Consider the following 15,499-nt stretch of genomic DNA (forward strand, 5'->3'; position numbering starts at 1 on the left):
TGGGAGCAAACACGAGGAGAACATGCAAACTAGACACTTACAGGGCCCTGGTTGGGATGATTTTCACATCCAGGTATATATGTCAGTAGGGGTGTAGATAGATGAAGGCAGTGTATACCAGCAGGTAGCCATAGACATGATCTGCACACATCTTGGCACCATAGTGTGCAGACTGCAAGATACAAGCTCTCCAGCATGGCAGTGCGCATACACGGTATCCAATAGGGACCACTGTGCCCAAAGCCAGGGGCTTCATGTGTAGAACATGAGCCTAAACGGAGCGGTATTTAAGGAGACAAATGTAACTAAAAATGAAGCAGCAGCGCGGATCCACATTTTCAGCCGTAATGTCTTTATTGCTCTCAAATACTGGTGATTATACAAGATCCAGCCCAGTGACTTTCACTCAGAGCGCAGGCCTAGACACCAGCTGGTTACACAATCTCTCTGCAACGTGACCGAAGACAATTAAGTATCTGTTTAATTTCTTCCACAAGAGGAAATAACTTCATCTGAATATTTCATGAACACTGAAGACTCAGCAATTAGTGCTGATATTTACATATTACGTCTGACACATGTGAAACACTCCGGCTGAGCAGTGTGGGGCGTAGCTGGGAGTGACAACGTTTACAGTAAGGTGGAGCAGAGAGATCAGAAGTATTATAACTTCCCTGGTGCAAACGAAGAATCAGCCTCCAACTTGTTTAAATGAGTAATTATAGAAAAACTTAAAAGTGAATTTTAACTGTAAAAACATAGTTTATATATTGTATAGAAAAGGACAACTTTGAAAACAGAACTAGTTCTGTTTTATTTATTTTTTTGCTCATTAACAGAAACTATTCTGGGTACACACCTATGTTATTTCACTTTAAATTCAATTCCTGTAATGATTTTACCAACGATTGAAAGTCCTGATGAGCAGCCGTTTATCCCTCATAACCATCTGCTGAAAAGAATGTGTAGACTCTACAATTATCTGCCAACGCTGCTGGTGGCGAGTGCGTACACACTTCCATATTTACATGACATAGTACCCAGCTTTATACAATATACCAAGGGTTGTTCCAGATTGGGCCGTGACAACTTGTGGCTTTTCCATCTGATGTGAAACTAGAAGTGGTATGGCATGCTGGCACTTGTAGTTCCACAGTAGCTGGGAAGCCGCAGAACAGAAGCTGCAGATAGAATAAACAGCCTGATCACAGAAGCGTCTGGGTTTTGGAACGTGACGGCTGCTGAGCGTTTGGCAGGATGCTGGAAATCACCAGATGTCTGGAACAAATAAAATCTATAAACATTCTGGTAGTGAATGTGAAGAATGGGATTATCTGTGGGAGCAGGCTGTGCAGAGTCGCTGGTTATGTTAGTACAGCCACTACATGATTACATCTTGGACCTTAAGTACAAATATGCTTTGTTACATACAGAACAAATTGTGAACAAGAAAACATCCACAGTGATGTAAGCTTCTTGGAGCAGAACAAGACTTCTGAATAACAATAATACGAATACAAATGGCCCCAGAGACTGCGTGATCAGTGGAGTATTTATACTTCGTCTGGACATAAGATGGATGTAGTTTCGTCACAGAACTTCTCTCATCCATTAGATGCAATCACTTATGAGTGACATAAAAACAGTCAGTTTGTAGAACAATGTCCCAGTGTTTCAGGCTGCAGCTCTTTACCCTCCATATGTGGGTAAATATACATGGCTGAGAACTCCCTCTTCTTGTGGTACAAGACCTCACATAGCAGCATTGTCCAGGTCTCTTTATACACCAACTAGCAGGTCAGGAATTAGACAACGCATAATTACCATCTGCCACAATGGTCGGTCAAGTTGGTTGAGCCGACAAAAGTAACTGTGTCCGTGTGCGACTCTCAGAAACACGTTCCTGGGATAGACGCTGCTTGAGGTCTGACTATGAGGTCTGGAGATGAACCAACACGGTGCAAACCTACCCTGCACATAGGAACAAAGCACTGCAGCACTCTGCATGCAAATATCACACTTCTGTGGTGTACACAGAATAAAATAATTTAGGGTCAGAAGATGACCCCACACATAGGCCAATAGCTGCCATCTACCTAGGCAACGATCTTACGGAATTTAATAAGATAATTTCAAGATATCCTGAGTTTCTGGGGTCACACGTGGCAATGCTGGGCTAATTGTGGGGAAGCAATACGGATATCGCAGCAGGGCACAGGCTTTATAACTGTATAATAGGTTACATCAGATGTAGCATATAATATTATAGAGTCCAGACTAACACTCTATAAAGATGACAGATCGCTCAGCACTGCATGTACATCTGAGAGATTATACTCTATATCCATTTTCTCCCTCACAGATGAGAATCCTCTTTCATCCTGGTTTCATGGATTACAAAGCTGCATTTTAGGACAGTATTAGTAGCATTGTATCAAATAATGTTTCAAATTGTGGATGAAGTTTATCTATTTTAAGGAATAAATACATTTGTACTGTTGTGAAGCAGAGATAAATGGATACAATGTTTCTCTCCTCAGTTTGGCAAACTCTGAACAATAAGCAGCGGCCTCATACGAGATATTTCTGTCCAGAAACAGGATGCGCTTTGTTACATATTTTCAGGATCTTTATATAGACCTGGCAGAATTTTGGCGTTAATAACCTAACCACAGCATTATGTCAGGGAGTCGGGACATGAACATCACCTCTGTGCAATAACCTTAAAGGTGAATATACAACAGTCACAGCTAGGAGCCTTATGCTGCTGTAATAACTATTATTCTGTACATTCCAGTCATCCTGACTTCTACACAGTAAAACTGCTTTATGAAAATAAAATCTCAAAATAAAGCAAAAAATAAAAAGCTTTTATTCTTCATTTTCCCAGTAAATGTGCACAGGCCCATAATGTAGAGGAAACTTTAACTAGTCCTTAGGATTGTCCTTTGTACTCCGTATTCTAGAACGTTAGATCGCTACTTCTCAACCGCTTGTAATGCGAATGGCTGAAAAGTGGTTTAGTAAGAGCCTTAGTACAAGCGTTACTTTTATAGAATACACATAGCACGTCATATTCAAGTAAAGTAGAGACTAGAGAACTAAACAGACTAAGACATTTCCATAAGTAATCATGAAAAAACACTTTGTAAAAATATACATTTTGTCCTTTTTTTAGTCTAAAAGAAAAAAAAAAAAAGACAATTTAACAGTATTATTTAACAATATAGTGTTTAAAACGCAAATTTTCTTATTGATGTCACTAGCACATCTTCCCTGACGTATTAAAAAGATGCTACTGGCTCCTAGATTTAACCAGCTGGCTCCTGATTTATTATATTATTTGTATTATTTTGTCCAGTTCTGCCCCTAAGTTATGTCCCAGCCCTGATTCGGTTTGTACACAAAAAGAAAAAAAATGAAGAAAATCCAGTACATGAAACAGCTTTGTAGATGTTTGGAATGTAAGTCCGATGTGTACAAGAGAAGTGTGTGGCATTCAGTTCTCAACACACCCAAAACATACATACGTTATATTATTGAACACAAGACTGCACAAATGTCACCATTATTTAATACCTGCACTTTGTTTAATGTCAAAAGGCTGAAGGGTCACTGAATGGGTTGTTATTCGCCAGAGGGTCAGAATGCATGAAAGGGGCGAGCACACATTCCGCAGAACAAAGAGCCTGAGATCAGCAATAACAGGGTAATGTAAACACCCAGAGAGGAGAGAGAGCATTTCACAGATGCAGCGAGCAAGACGCTAATCTGTCGCATTCTGATGACATCACAGTCGCCATAGTGACTGATCCATGCATGATCTGTATTGACTTATGCTGGGTACACATCAATACAATTATCCTGCAGATCACACAGTTCACGCCTGTTTGGTCTGATATTGTAAAACTGTGTACGCTCCCACAATCATGTTTTATCATACCAAAACACATCGTAACGTCTGATTTGATTTTATAAAACTTCCTAAAATCACGATCAACAATAGAACGATGTCGGGCAAATGTGGCAGTGTGCACGCACTCGCCACCAGCAGTGCAGGCAGATATTTGTACAGTGTACAGAGTCACCATCTTTTCAACAGATGGTTATGAGAGATGAAGATCACAGATCTGAAGGTAAATCATGTAGGTGTGTACACAGGAATCTGCTGCTCATCCGGACTTTCAGTCGTTGGTGAAATCAGATCTGTATGATTGTATAGGCGTGTACCCAGATTTATAAACAATCATTCAAGTAAACAAATAAACAAAATCCCTGTTACTATGTTGCAATATAAACTGCTTTATTTGTAGCAAAACTTGTTTTTAATATCATCTTCTAAGTGAACTCTGTGTAAAGTATTATTTTGTAACACTATATAAACATAAATTGTTATATAATCAGTCAAAACCAGTATCTGGTTACTATAAGTTACAGCAAATGAACCTATATGCACCCTGTTATAAAATGATTCCACTAATTCTCCAGCAGTATTAAGAGGCTCCTTTCTATGTAATCCTGGTTGTCCCAGATATTGAGCTGCAGAGCAGACCCAGGCCCACCCCGGATTGCCCCCCACCCTCGATGCTCAGCCTGACGACTGCCTGACCTGACTGCTAATTCCTGACAAGTAAATTCAGCTGACGAAGGAAAACACAAGCCCGTGGCACTCTGCAATGCCGCAATCTCCCTGCCGCCTTCGCTTTAATACACAAAAGGGGATTTCGTGCCAGAATTTTAAAGAACAATGTCATGAGTCTATAGGAAAGTAACAAGGGCCTATGATTTATTCATCGCTACAGATAGCTCAGCATCCCCTCACCATTAGCAGACCCCAAGTATAGAGCATAATCTGATACAGGAGCAGGAAATACTAATGACAATTAGCAACGATACATATTATTGACAAATTGGAATATAGGGGAGAGGTCTGAGGGAGATCACAGCTGAAAGGGTTAGGATGGGGGCTGGCGTGACCTTTACGTACAAAGGACTTTGGTCAGTACTGTTTACATCTGGAGAATTGGCCAATATTTCAAGGCAATGATCTGAAATTTATCCTGTGGGTCATTCCCCTCTGGAAATATCTGCATAAGGGATAACCGAGACACCGACATCTAGCTGTGCAAGTCTTCTGTCACAGATTTACCACAGCTCTGGCAGCCATTTTGTGGCCTCAATCAACATTCATTTTAAGGCAGCCTTATCCATTCATTGTGACATGACGCTTTATTCTATTGAATGTTATACCTCAGTGATGTGCCTCATCGATGCCGCTGGATCCTCATCAACTGAGGGTGTGTTTTCATGATTGGTTCACTCCACAAAATGGCTGCCTCCACTGTGTAGCTGATGGGTGCAACATTAGTCAATGCCAAATATATTAACCCTTGCAATACCAGGTCCCTATTGCTGGGGGGTTGTTTTCAGTCTGGGTGGAGGCTCAGAACAGGAAGACTAATGTTCGTTTGGAACCACGGCCAATTGAAAACAAAATGTTTAATTGGATATTAACTGGAGGCACATTAAGTGATTTGTAGTCCATCATAGACACGTCTGTGCTTAGAAACAAAACGTCTCCTCCTCAGTTTATGAAAAAAACACCTCCTGTAACTTCAAATATCAAAGCCCTATACAGCCATGGAAAGACTTACCGTATATACTCGTGTATAAGCCGAGTTTTTCAGCACATTTTTTGTGCTGAAAAAAGCCCTCCTCGGCTTATACACGAGTGAACTCCTGTTCTCCCGTCCCTCAGCTTTTAACTTCCACAGTGGAACGTATGTGTGTTCCACTGACAGGAAGTTCGGCATTTGGAACGCAAACTTGCGTTCCAAATGCCGAACTTCCTGTCTGTGGAACGCACATGCGTTCCACTGCGGAGGAGGTCTCAGCAACAATAGCATCAAATGTAATTGGCATTAACTGGCGCAATGAGGAGACATGGAACTGGGGCTTTGACTTGCAGCCTATTTGCACATTGGACCCTTAATTGTGGACACTCATTATAAAAATCTAGCGATCCCAACAGCGCAGTGGAGAAGACCCCGAGGGAGGAAAACTCCATGATTCTGGTAAGGTGCAGCAACTTTTAGTAGCCCGCCACAACCAGGGTTTTAATCACTACAGCATCAATTTGCTCATATTTCAGGCGCTGGTAGCAATGGTTGCTAAAAACAGGAACTAAAATGTTAGTTTAGGTAACATATTCAGGGAGATATTAGACTCCAATTTTCCCAACCTATCTGCCATGTCCTGCTGGATCCACCAGAAACTGTAAGATATTAGTTCCCCTCCATCACTTACATATGTCTCCTGTTTACCAGTAGCTGCTGCATTTCCCACCCTAGGCTTATACTCGAGTCAATAAGTTTTCCCAGTTTTTTTAGGTAAAATTAGGTGCCTCGGCTTATACTCGGGTCGACTTATACTCGAGTATATACGGTACACAAAAATACTGACCATCTAATTTTAGAGAGAATATTCCTGTACATGTTATTTGTAACATAATGCTAATGCAGCGGCACACGGAGGCAGATCAGTACAGAGGTCTGGAATTCCCATTTCCAAGGGCAGTTTATCCAAATTCTGCATCTTTGGCTACATAGACACTGGCACTGGATTAAGAAGCGCATGTTAAAAACACATGGCATTTATGTATGCATTTACAAGTGCCTCCAACATGCTCTTTTTCAAACACGCGTGTGACGAAACAGAATGTCATGTTACACACACGTCGCTGCATGACATTGTGTTTACAACGCGCTCCCGTTGAGATGAATGTAAATCTTCAACTGCGTTAACGAACTGAAAGGGAACAAAAAAAAAGGCAACACAGTGTACATGTATGTAAAACACAATTATGTGACACTTGGTACAAACACCCACTGGGGCCCTCTGACCTCCCTATAGGTGCAGGGGAAACAACGTTCATATTACTGGGTATTCGGAGCAATGAGGCGACCTCAGCCCATTGTGTGAATGAGAGAACTGTGTCAGACAGAGTAATTCACACTTCCTACTGCCTCCCCAGGTCTGCTAGGAAGCTGGGGGAGGGAGCAGAGTGTTTTATCATAGACGGAGACTGCTAATCTATCAGATCGTACCAGTAGCCTTCATGTAGACCGCACCAACATATTCCAGAGATGTACAACAAGATAACTTCACTCATCACTCCCTGCCCCTGTTCAGCTTACAATTACATTTCTCTAAAACACAAACACACACAGCCAATTAAACTACCAGTATGCCTTCAACCACGAAAACACGCAAACTCCACGCACGTAGCAACACGGCCAGAAGAAAGGTCACAGCATTGACAGACTCAGATTCCCATTCCCAGTTACAGGACTTTTTTCGGGCTGCACCCACTTTGAAGACCAGAGGAAAGTCTTATTGTGTGATGGGGGGAATTCTACAAGCCTTCAAGTGTTATTCAAACCCACCTCTTCAGACAAGCTTATAAATTCCAAAACCACCCTCTTACCCTCCCTAGGTTACCCCTATTACCACCCTCTACACAGCTAACACAACAATCCTTTGTGAGTGGAACATATAATCCCCTAAGCAAGTTTTACCTTTGCGATCTGTCTGAACCAATATGTAGCACTTACCTCATGTATCCATCATCATCATTTATTTATATAGCGCCACTGATTCCGCAGCGCTGTACAGAGAACTCACTCACATCAGTCCCTGCCCCATTGGAGCTTACAGTCTAAATTCCCTAACACACACACACACACACGGAGAGAAAGAGACTAGGGTCAATTTTTGATAGCAGCCAATTAACCTACTAGTATGTTTCCAACGCCTATTGTCCTATAGATTGTAAGCTTGCACAGAACTGTACTTTAAAATTTAAGCATCTGGGGTGAGAAAGAAAACTGTCACCCCCCTTGCCCTCAATTTTAACCAAATGAGCCTAAAATACTCATAAACAGCGCCCCCTTCAGAGTTGCGCCCTCTGCAGTTGCCCCATTGCACAGCTCTGGTTACAGCCCTGAGCCTGCGAGCAGGGCCCTCTTACCGCTCTCTCTATTACCCAGTATTGTTTTATTACGGTGATTGTTCCCAGTTGTAAAACGCTACAGAATACGCTGGCGTTATATAAATGATGATGAAGCCTCTACTACACCCAATGATTACAACCAAGTGTACTTTAGAATACAAAGTAATAGAACAATTCTGCTGTGTAACCAGCATTCTGCTTTGCACTGAAGCCGAGGATTCTGGGAAGCGTTCAGCAGAACATTTTACAATGAAGGTCAGTGACTATTTCTAAAACTTGCTTATTGTGCCAAATCCTAAGATCCTAGAAGTCAGCAAGGCTAGCTGGCTCATAGAACAGCACCAAGAAGCCACCGGCAGCCTGTGATAGGAAACAGGAAGCCACACAGGAGCAGCTGCCAGTCCCTGCACAGGGGCACAGCGATCCTGACTCATACCCGCTTTCTGGATCCCAGCCAGACGAGACAATTAGGAAATAACCCGGCAGACAAAACAAGATTGTTATTTAAACCCCAAGCTGCAATTTGTCACTTGACGGACCTCATCCATGTACAGGGAGTGCGGTGCCAGATCCAGAGGACGCTGCGCCCAGAAAATGCCCATGCAAACATTTTACTCATTAAACATTAACTGCACACATGGAAATTAATTACAACTGTGAAGTGTAGATATTGAATGTAACATCAAGAGGCCAATAAGAGCGGGATCCAAGGTTTATATAAAGAGCCACCAAACTATACCTCATTGATTGGGCCTATTATTGCAGACAGGCCTGGTGGCAGCAAAACCGAATACATCCCTTATCCACCGTCCCAGTTCCCTGCTAAATGGGGACACAAACAACTTATAGATAGCATATTACATGCAGTTAATCTCTATAAATGGACAGCAATAGGTCAATATGCAGAAAGAACCTTGTTTTACTGTACAGTAGAACAGTGCAAATTTCCCTCAGGCAAAGTGACGCAACCTACAAAATTGTGACATATTCACAGCAAAGCCCCCGGTCAGCTGTGGCGGAGGGCGCGGCCCAGGCACGAACAGTGTCTTCTTTTTCCAAATCAATGAATAGTTAAGTGACTTTACACATAATAGAAATATAAAAATGTGAGGTGTAGGTTTTATTGGTGAATACATTCATCTAGTTTGGCCGAGTGGAGACCTTTATCCAGTGAAACGGTCTATTACTTGAACCAGGTGACATCCATGAATATCAGGATACTGCATTTAATGAGCTATAAGCCAACAATAGCGGCAGAACCAGTAACTGTTCTAATGCCAGAATATCATAGAGGTGACCCTGGGCTGCTGGCCGACAATGCTGCAGATTCACAATGAGACCATTTATATCACCTGATAATTCCCGGGGGTAAATGTATCAAGGAGATGTTGCCTATAGCAACCAATCAGATTCTAGCTGTCATTTTGTAGAATGTACTAAATAAAGAACTAGAATGTGATTGGTTGCTATGGGCAGCGTCTCCACTTTTCAAACCCACCGGAAACTCGCAGCTTGATACATTTATCCCCTGGACTTTATGGTCCTAATATGCTTCCAGTGCCAATTTCTCAGATAACCTCAACTATTCGTTTCCTAAACGTGGGAGCACAGACATGTACCAATAGCACCCCGAAATTACCTCATGAAGTCATCGCAGCATCTCATTCCGCAAGTGAAAACGTGTCGGCACCCACGTAGTTAACATCCCAACATTCCTTATTCATGTCTCAGAATGACAGGTGGGACAGACTAACCCTTCTCCTGCCAGAGAGATCGCTCATCTATTAGTCATCAGAGTATTCACGTCAACCTCGAAAATACATTGATCCAGTGCACAGAATAAAGCCAACGTGCCATCATTCCCCCAATACATCGGTTTGTTCATTAGATGTCTATGGGAGATGAAGGAGTTAACCGCACACGCCTGTAATACAAGTGAGGGACGAGGTGCATGTCTAAGGCACCAGCTCCCATTTCACTGTGGTCTATTTTAAGAGACTGTTTTGACAATTATCGGTCAAACTGATGAGTTCATTGTCCTCTAGTATTACTACATAAATCTGGTCAATTTCAGCTGGTCCTAGCTGAAGATTATAATAAACATTGTGCCCTGTCTAGGTAAAAATCCCTCCAAATGTACTGAATTAGTGGAGACACACAGTCTGTCCGACATCTGTGTGCTACATACTGCAAAACGTGATGAGATGTTGAACAATCTACAGAGGATAATCCTCATGGCATCTGGACATTAACCCAGCCTTGAGCTGGACTAAGATGCACCCTTTGCCTGTATCTGTAGCCTTTCTGTAAAACACTGAAGGCACCCTTCCAAATTACTAGCTCCTAGTGTAATCACTGAGGCATGAAGTGCCTTATGGAGGTCACTGGTTCCTAGTGACTGGATAGGCTGCGCGCTCAGTGATGTCACTGATCCCTAGTGACTGGATTGGCTGCACTCTCAGTGATGTCACTGGCTCCTATTGAATTGAGCAGCTACGGTCTCCTATAATATGGCTGCCTCCACTGTCTGCAGGTGGTAAGTACACTATATTTCCTACTCTTCTAAAATAATCATACCCACAATCTTCAGCCAGCCACGTTGGACATTTTAGACCAAATTGGCCAGAACTTTCCAGCAAGTTCTGGTCCAAAAAAGGATGCTGCTCCCAAGCAATGTGAGAACAGGATCATTCAGATAGTAAGTGTGTGTGATTGCGTACGCAGCCATTGTACGACTGATCACGGTCCTTGATTGGACCTGTCCAATATGGCCACACACGTGCTGTACACGTATGGCCAAGTCTGACAGATATCCAACTATTCATTGTGTTTGGTTGACTTTGCTGAGCAATAAATGTTGTCATTTTAGAACAAAAGGACTAGAGAGGTTATTCCCATGTTCAGGGTCCTTCCGTTTGGTGGAGTGCGGAGCCTCGTTAATAAGAGCAGCAGGGATCGGCGTGGTCCAAAATGGGGTTAAGATGGACATTTTGCAGTAAGTATGTTACCATGTGTGGTGTCTCATGTTATCAGCAACTCGCTGGGGTTAATATTACATGACCACAACACAGGATATAACACCAACATACAGGACACTGCTAGTCACAGTCTATCACACGCGTCTATGCAGTAAATCCTGTGTCCCGCGGTACGCGCTAGAAGCCGTATAACGGCGACAGTCACTGCAGGTCGTCCTTGTTCTAAACTGATGCATCTGAACTGACAAGAGACAAGTGAAGCGATCTACATCAATTCATCCCAAATCTGGCACTTAATGCGAGCTTCTGACCAATGCCCAAACACTCATTCATCTGTCACTGCTACCGGCCCGGTGTAACAGATGCCAAAATAGTTTTTAGGTTTTTGTTTTGTTTCTTTAAATGGAGTTTAAAGAAACATATACTGGACCAATACAATCAAAAATCTAAATGAACAAATTTGTCCCAAATAACATCATGGACTCATGTGACTGAAAATCAATCATATTGCAGTAAGTGCACGTTAATCATATGATTCAACTTATTGCACAGCACAGACTTCAATACAGTTATGTCTCTGAGGTTACTGTTTTTAGCATTCGTTATAAAACAAAAGTGACCGATATGTGTGCTCTGATTGTCTAGCAATGAAAGAAAGACAGAATGATTCCTATGTGGTCAACGCTACAGGTCTTTTCCTTTTGATAAAATAGGAGCTCTCACTCCTGTACTGAAAACAACCACCCTGCTGCTGCTGAAAACAAGAAAATGTCTGCGGGAGTCTTAAGTGGCTTTGACCACAATTTCAAATCGCTTCACTGATAACTTCACAAGGGAGCTGTGTTTCCTATTTTCATCTATCCATTTCCCCTAGACTAAAAGTTCATTATTTGAACTATATAAGATCAGCACAAGAGCCGTTTAAAGAAGATAGGAGTGAAACTCTGAATGGTACAGTGTCAATGAATATCTGAAGAGACTGCAACAGGAAACAAGTAAACAGAATTACTATCTGACGGGTCTACTGGTAATCTGAAATCACAGACTGCTGGGAACCAATAACACAGGTTACAAATCTAATTTATACATTGGAGAAAGCGCCTCAATCAAATAAAATGGAGACGCAATATGGAAGCTGCTGAATGGATGATATCCTGCAGTTTGGTGCACTAAACTCTGGGACAAGCAAACTAAAATCACTGCAAACAGAGCTCAGCTTTTGAGAGAGAAAAATTACTTTTTTTTTTCTCTCCGTAACAAACACTGGGATCCAAATTTCAATTACTCCAATTGGTAGAAGACTATTCAGCAATTACCAGACCTCTCAGCTACCAGCTCGTGAACCTTTACAGTCCAGCATAGAATGTCGGTTTCATATACAGAAGGTCTGATTGTATGGAATAGTAGAAAGAGTTATCAGCACTAAACTGATTTCATGCTACATTAGTAAACCTAACATGTCTGATCCCAGCACAGTAGAATATACACAGATGTCTCCCATGGAACCTGTTCCACATCAGGTAAAGCAACATTTCTGTAAATACTAAATAAAGAGTCATGGCACTAAAATCAGATACAATTATAGTGGAGAAAGAAACATGATTTACTGTCCTTTTATCTAGATACAACAGTTGTTGAATGTTAAATTCATAGGGATACAATATATAGGTATATTCCTGTAGACAGATATAAGAACAGTGGATGATTCTTACATCACACCTATCTGCTGTGTATAAGTTTCTTATGAGCTCGTTCCCACCGCTACGTTCTAAAATTTTAACAAAGCTCTTACAATTTTAGGAAGCAGCACAACCTATTACTCACACGTTAATGCATGCTAACGGTACAATAGATTTTATTGGTAAAGCTCATGGAAAACGCGTTAAAACCTACTATTATTATTATCGTTTATTTGTTAGGCGCCACAAGGTTTCCGCAGCGCCGTACATGGTACAAACAGTAGACTATACAGGGTAAGACAGTACAGAACAATAAACACAAAGTACCAGTACTTCAGAAACTCCAGGCAGGCAGATACAGTAGAGACGGAGTGGAAGAACAGGTATGGAGACAGGAGGGAAGATGGGCTACTACTAAACCGTCTATTAGTCCATATGAGTTGTACCATATCCAGTCACTAGGAACCAGTGACATCACCGAGAATGAGGCCTATCTAGGCACTAGGAACCAGTGACATCACTGAGAATGTAGCCTATCCAGTCACTAGGAGCCAGTGATGTCACTGATGTACAAAATGGCTACATCTACAGTCTGTGTTGAAAGTGCATTTTAAGGGCCATAGCTGAATCAGAAAGCTTTTAAAGCAATTACCTTCATCAACTGATTCAGTAGTTATACATTTTTCTAAATATAGACATGTTTATTATATGAATCAAATTATATAATCAAAGTATTCATTAATCTCTGGGCTGATGTTGGTGTATCTAATTCAGTAAAGACGACCGTGCAGCACTAAACATCACACAGCACCAGATCAGCGTATAATAGCAGTGACATTACAAGTCTATATTTACACTCACTGTGTCATAACATTTGTCTTATGGGTGGGCAGGTAATACAGAACAAGGCCAGTGATAATGACCAGCTGTGTGCAGGGAGGGTGCCCGAGGTGGAAGCAATTAAAATAACAAAACTCCTCTTACAATCATTTCAGGAATGTTCAACACCCATCAGGCTGGCACAACATCTCCAGGACGCAGTGAGATTCCAGCATTTCTAACGCCTGCACAGATTAAAGGACCACTCAACGCTAAACAGGCCAGCGTACAAGTAATAACATTCACATGTATCTAGTGGTTTCATAAATTACAATTATTGTGATAAAATGGAAGAGCTTGTTTTAGTTACTTGTATCAATACAGTCAGATGTATGCCCACTTTATAGCTTCAGTTGTATTCTTCTAATGGACTTAAAAAATGTGACAGTGACAATTGTTTTATACCAGTGTTGTTTCTTCTATCTGAATCTCATGGGGCAGTCGTATTGGTACAGGGGATAGAAAAGTGGTGTCTTTGGATCTATAAGTGGTTTTGCAGCTTTGATACAAGGCGACAAATTATCCTCCTTCCACAATTAATATCCCACCATCCGTGTAGGAGTTGTTGCTGGTGTATCATCATCATTTAGTAATATGGCGCCAGCAGATTCCGTAGCGCTTTACAATTGGGAACAAGCACAGCAATAAAACAATACTGGGTAATACATACAGAGAGATAAGAGGGCACAGTCTATAAGATAACTGACAAGACCCCTAAACAATGTAACAGTCTCATGTAAAGTAAACTGTATATGGATAAACATCTGCTAATAAAAGGTAAGTTAGTAACTGACGGGGAGGGAGCCTCAGTAACACCAGACACGCATTACAAGGGGTGTAATGCCGCCATTTAGGGGGCCAGCCCTGTATTAAGTTTACAAGGAGTCCCTGTAGCAAAATTACAGGGGAAGGAGGATTTATCTGTTTATTGTATAAAGCAATAAAACTTTAGCAGAACTAACAATCTGAAAGTTATTTGTTTTTGCCTCATAAAATGGTCTATAAAAATTATAAAATGTATTCATCGCCTCACTTTGTAACCTAAAGATTTCAGGCGAACAATTGTTCTATGTAGGATAATAAACTTGTATGAGGAACTTCTACGAATAGGTGTTTGTTGAAGGTTCAGTAGTGATTGTCTGGAAGGTACATCCATTACACACCTTGTTATATAAATGTGTTTACAGGACCTATTCTTTAATAAGCAAATGGCTTTTGTGTTTTCCTGGTAGATCTAGTGAGTCAGCCGACCACTACAATATAAATATATTCTGTGTTACCCGTCTATTGTACCTAAACCAGACACACAGGCCAAGGTCACATAACATGTTACCGGTCTCATGCCAGCGCTATTGATTCATGTGTCACTGATTAAAAAAAGGAGAAAGCTACAGTTAATAGAACTTCTTTTCACTGATATGACCCCCTTGGGCGATGCTTATTGCCCCACACAGCAAAAACCAGGGAGGATTCGGAGCTACGTTATACAAACAGGCATGAAATGAGATCTCACAGACCCTTAAGAGTTTAGCTGCCGTTGATTAAACTATAGCACCTGGAAAATTAACACCACCTTGTGCTACTTTCCTCAGCCGCATGCGAGATTAGGCAGAAATCCTCTCCATATTAACACTCAAGAGTGGAAAAGTGGTCTAAACTACTGCAATAACAACCCGAAGCTAAAGGGGGGGTCTCCTCAACGCAGGCGTGAACTCAAACTTTTATTTGTTATTATTTAATGTAATATCCAGTTACATTCACTGTGTGTCTTCATTACACAGGGAACAAAGTTTAAGCTGCTGTAATATTAAAGGTTTTTTTTTACTCAAAGTTTAATGATAAACTCTAGGATCCAAAATGAGTTTAATCAGGACTCACAAAAGGGTAATATTTATTGCATTTAGGGGTTTACCGAGATGCCCTCGGGTAGCGCTGTGAATGGAATCTCGCTG

The 15,499-nt window shown here is 41.4% G+C and overlaps 1 protein-coding gene and 1 long non-coding RNA gene across 3 annotated transcripts in view; one reads left to right on the forward strand and one right to left on the reverse strand.

Moving 5' to 3' along the window:
• LOC142107339 (uncharacterized) overlaps positions 1-13,941 on the forward strand; it is a 135,845-nt gene extending 121,904 nt beyond the window's left edge. The window contains exons 4-5 of the long non-coding RNA XR_012679946.1: positions 10,881-11,006; positions 13,664-13,941. This is a non-coding gene — a long non-coding RNA (uncharacterized LOC142107339). The remainder of the gene's footprint in view (positions 1-10,880; positions 11,007-13,663) is intronic.
• IFFO2 (intermediate filament family orphan 2) overlaps positions 1-15,499 on the reverse strand; it is a 43,888-nt gene that overhangs the window by 23,673 nt on the left and 4,716 nt on the right. The gene's annotated exons all lie outside the window — the stretch shown is intronic.

This window comes from Mixophyes fleayi, chromosome 11 (assembly GCF_038048845.1).
Source record: "Mixophyes fleayi isolate aMixFle1 chromosome 11, aMixFle1.hap1, whole genome shotgun sequence".
Lineage (NCBI taxonomy): Eukaryota > Metazoa > Chordata > Amphibia > Anura > Limnodynastidae > Mixophyes > Mixophyes fleayi.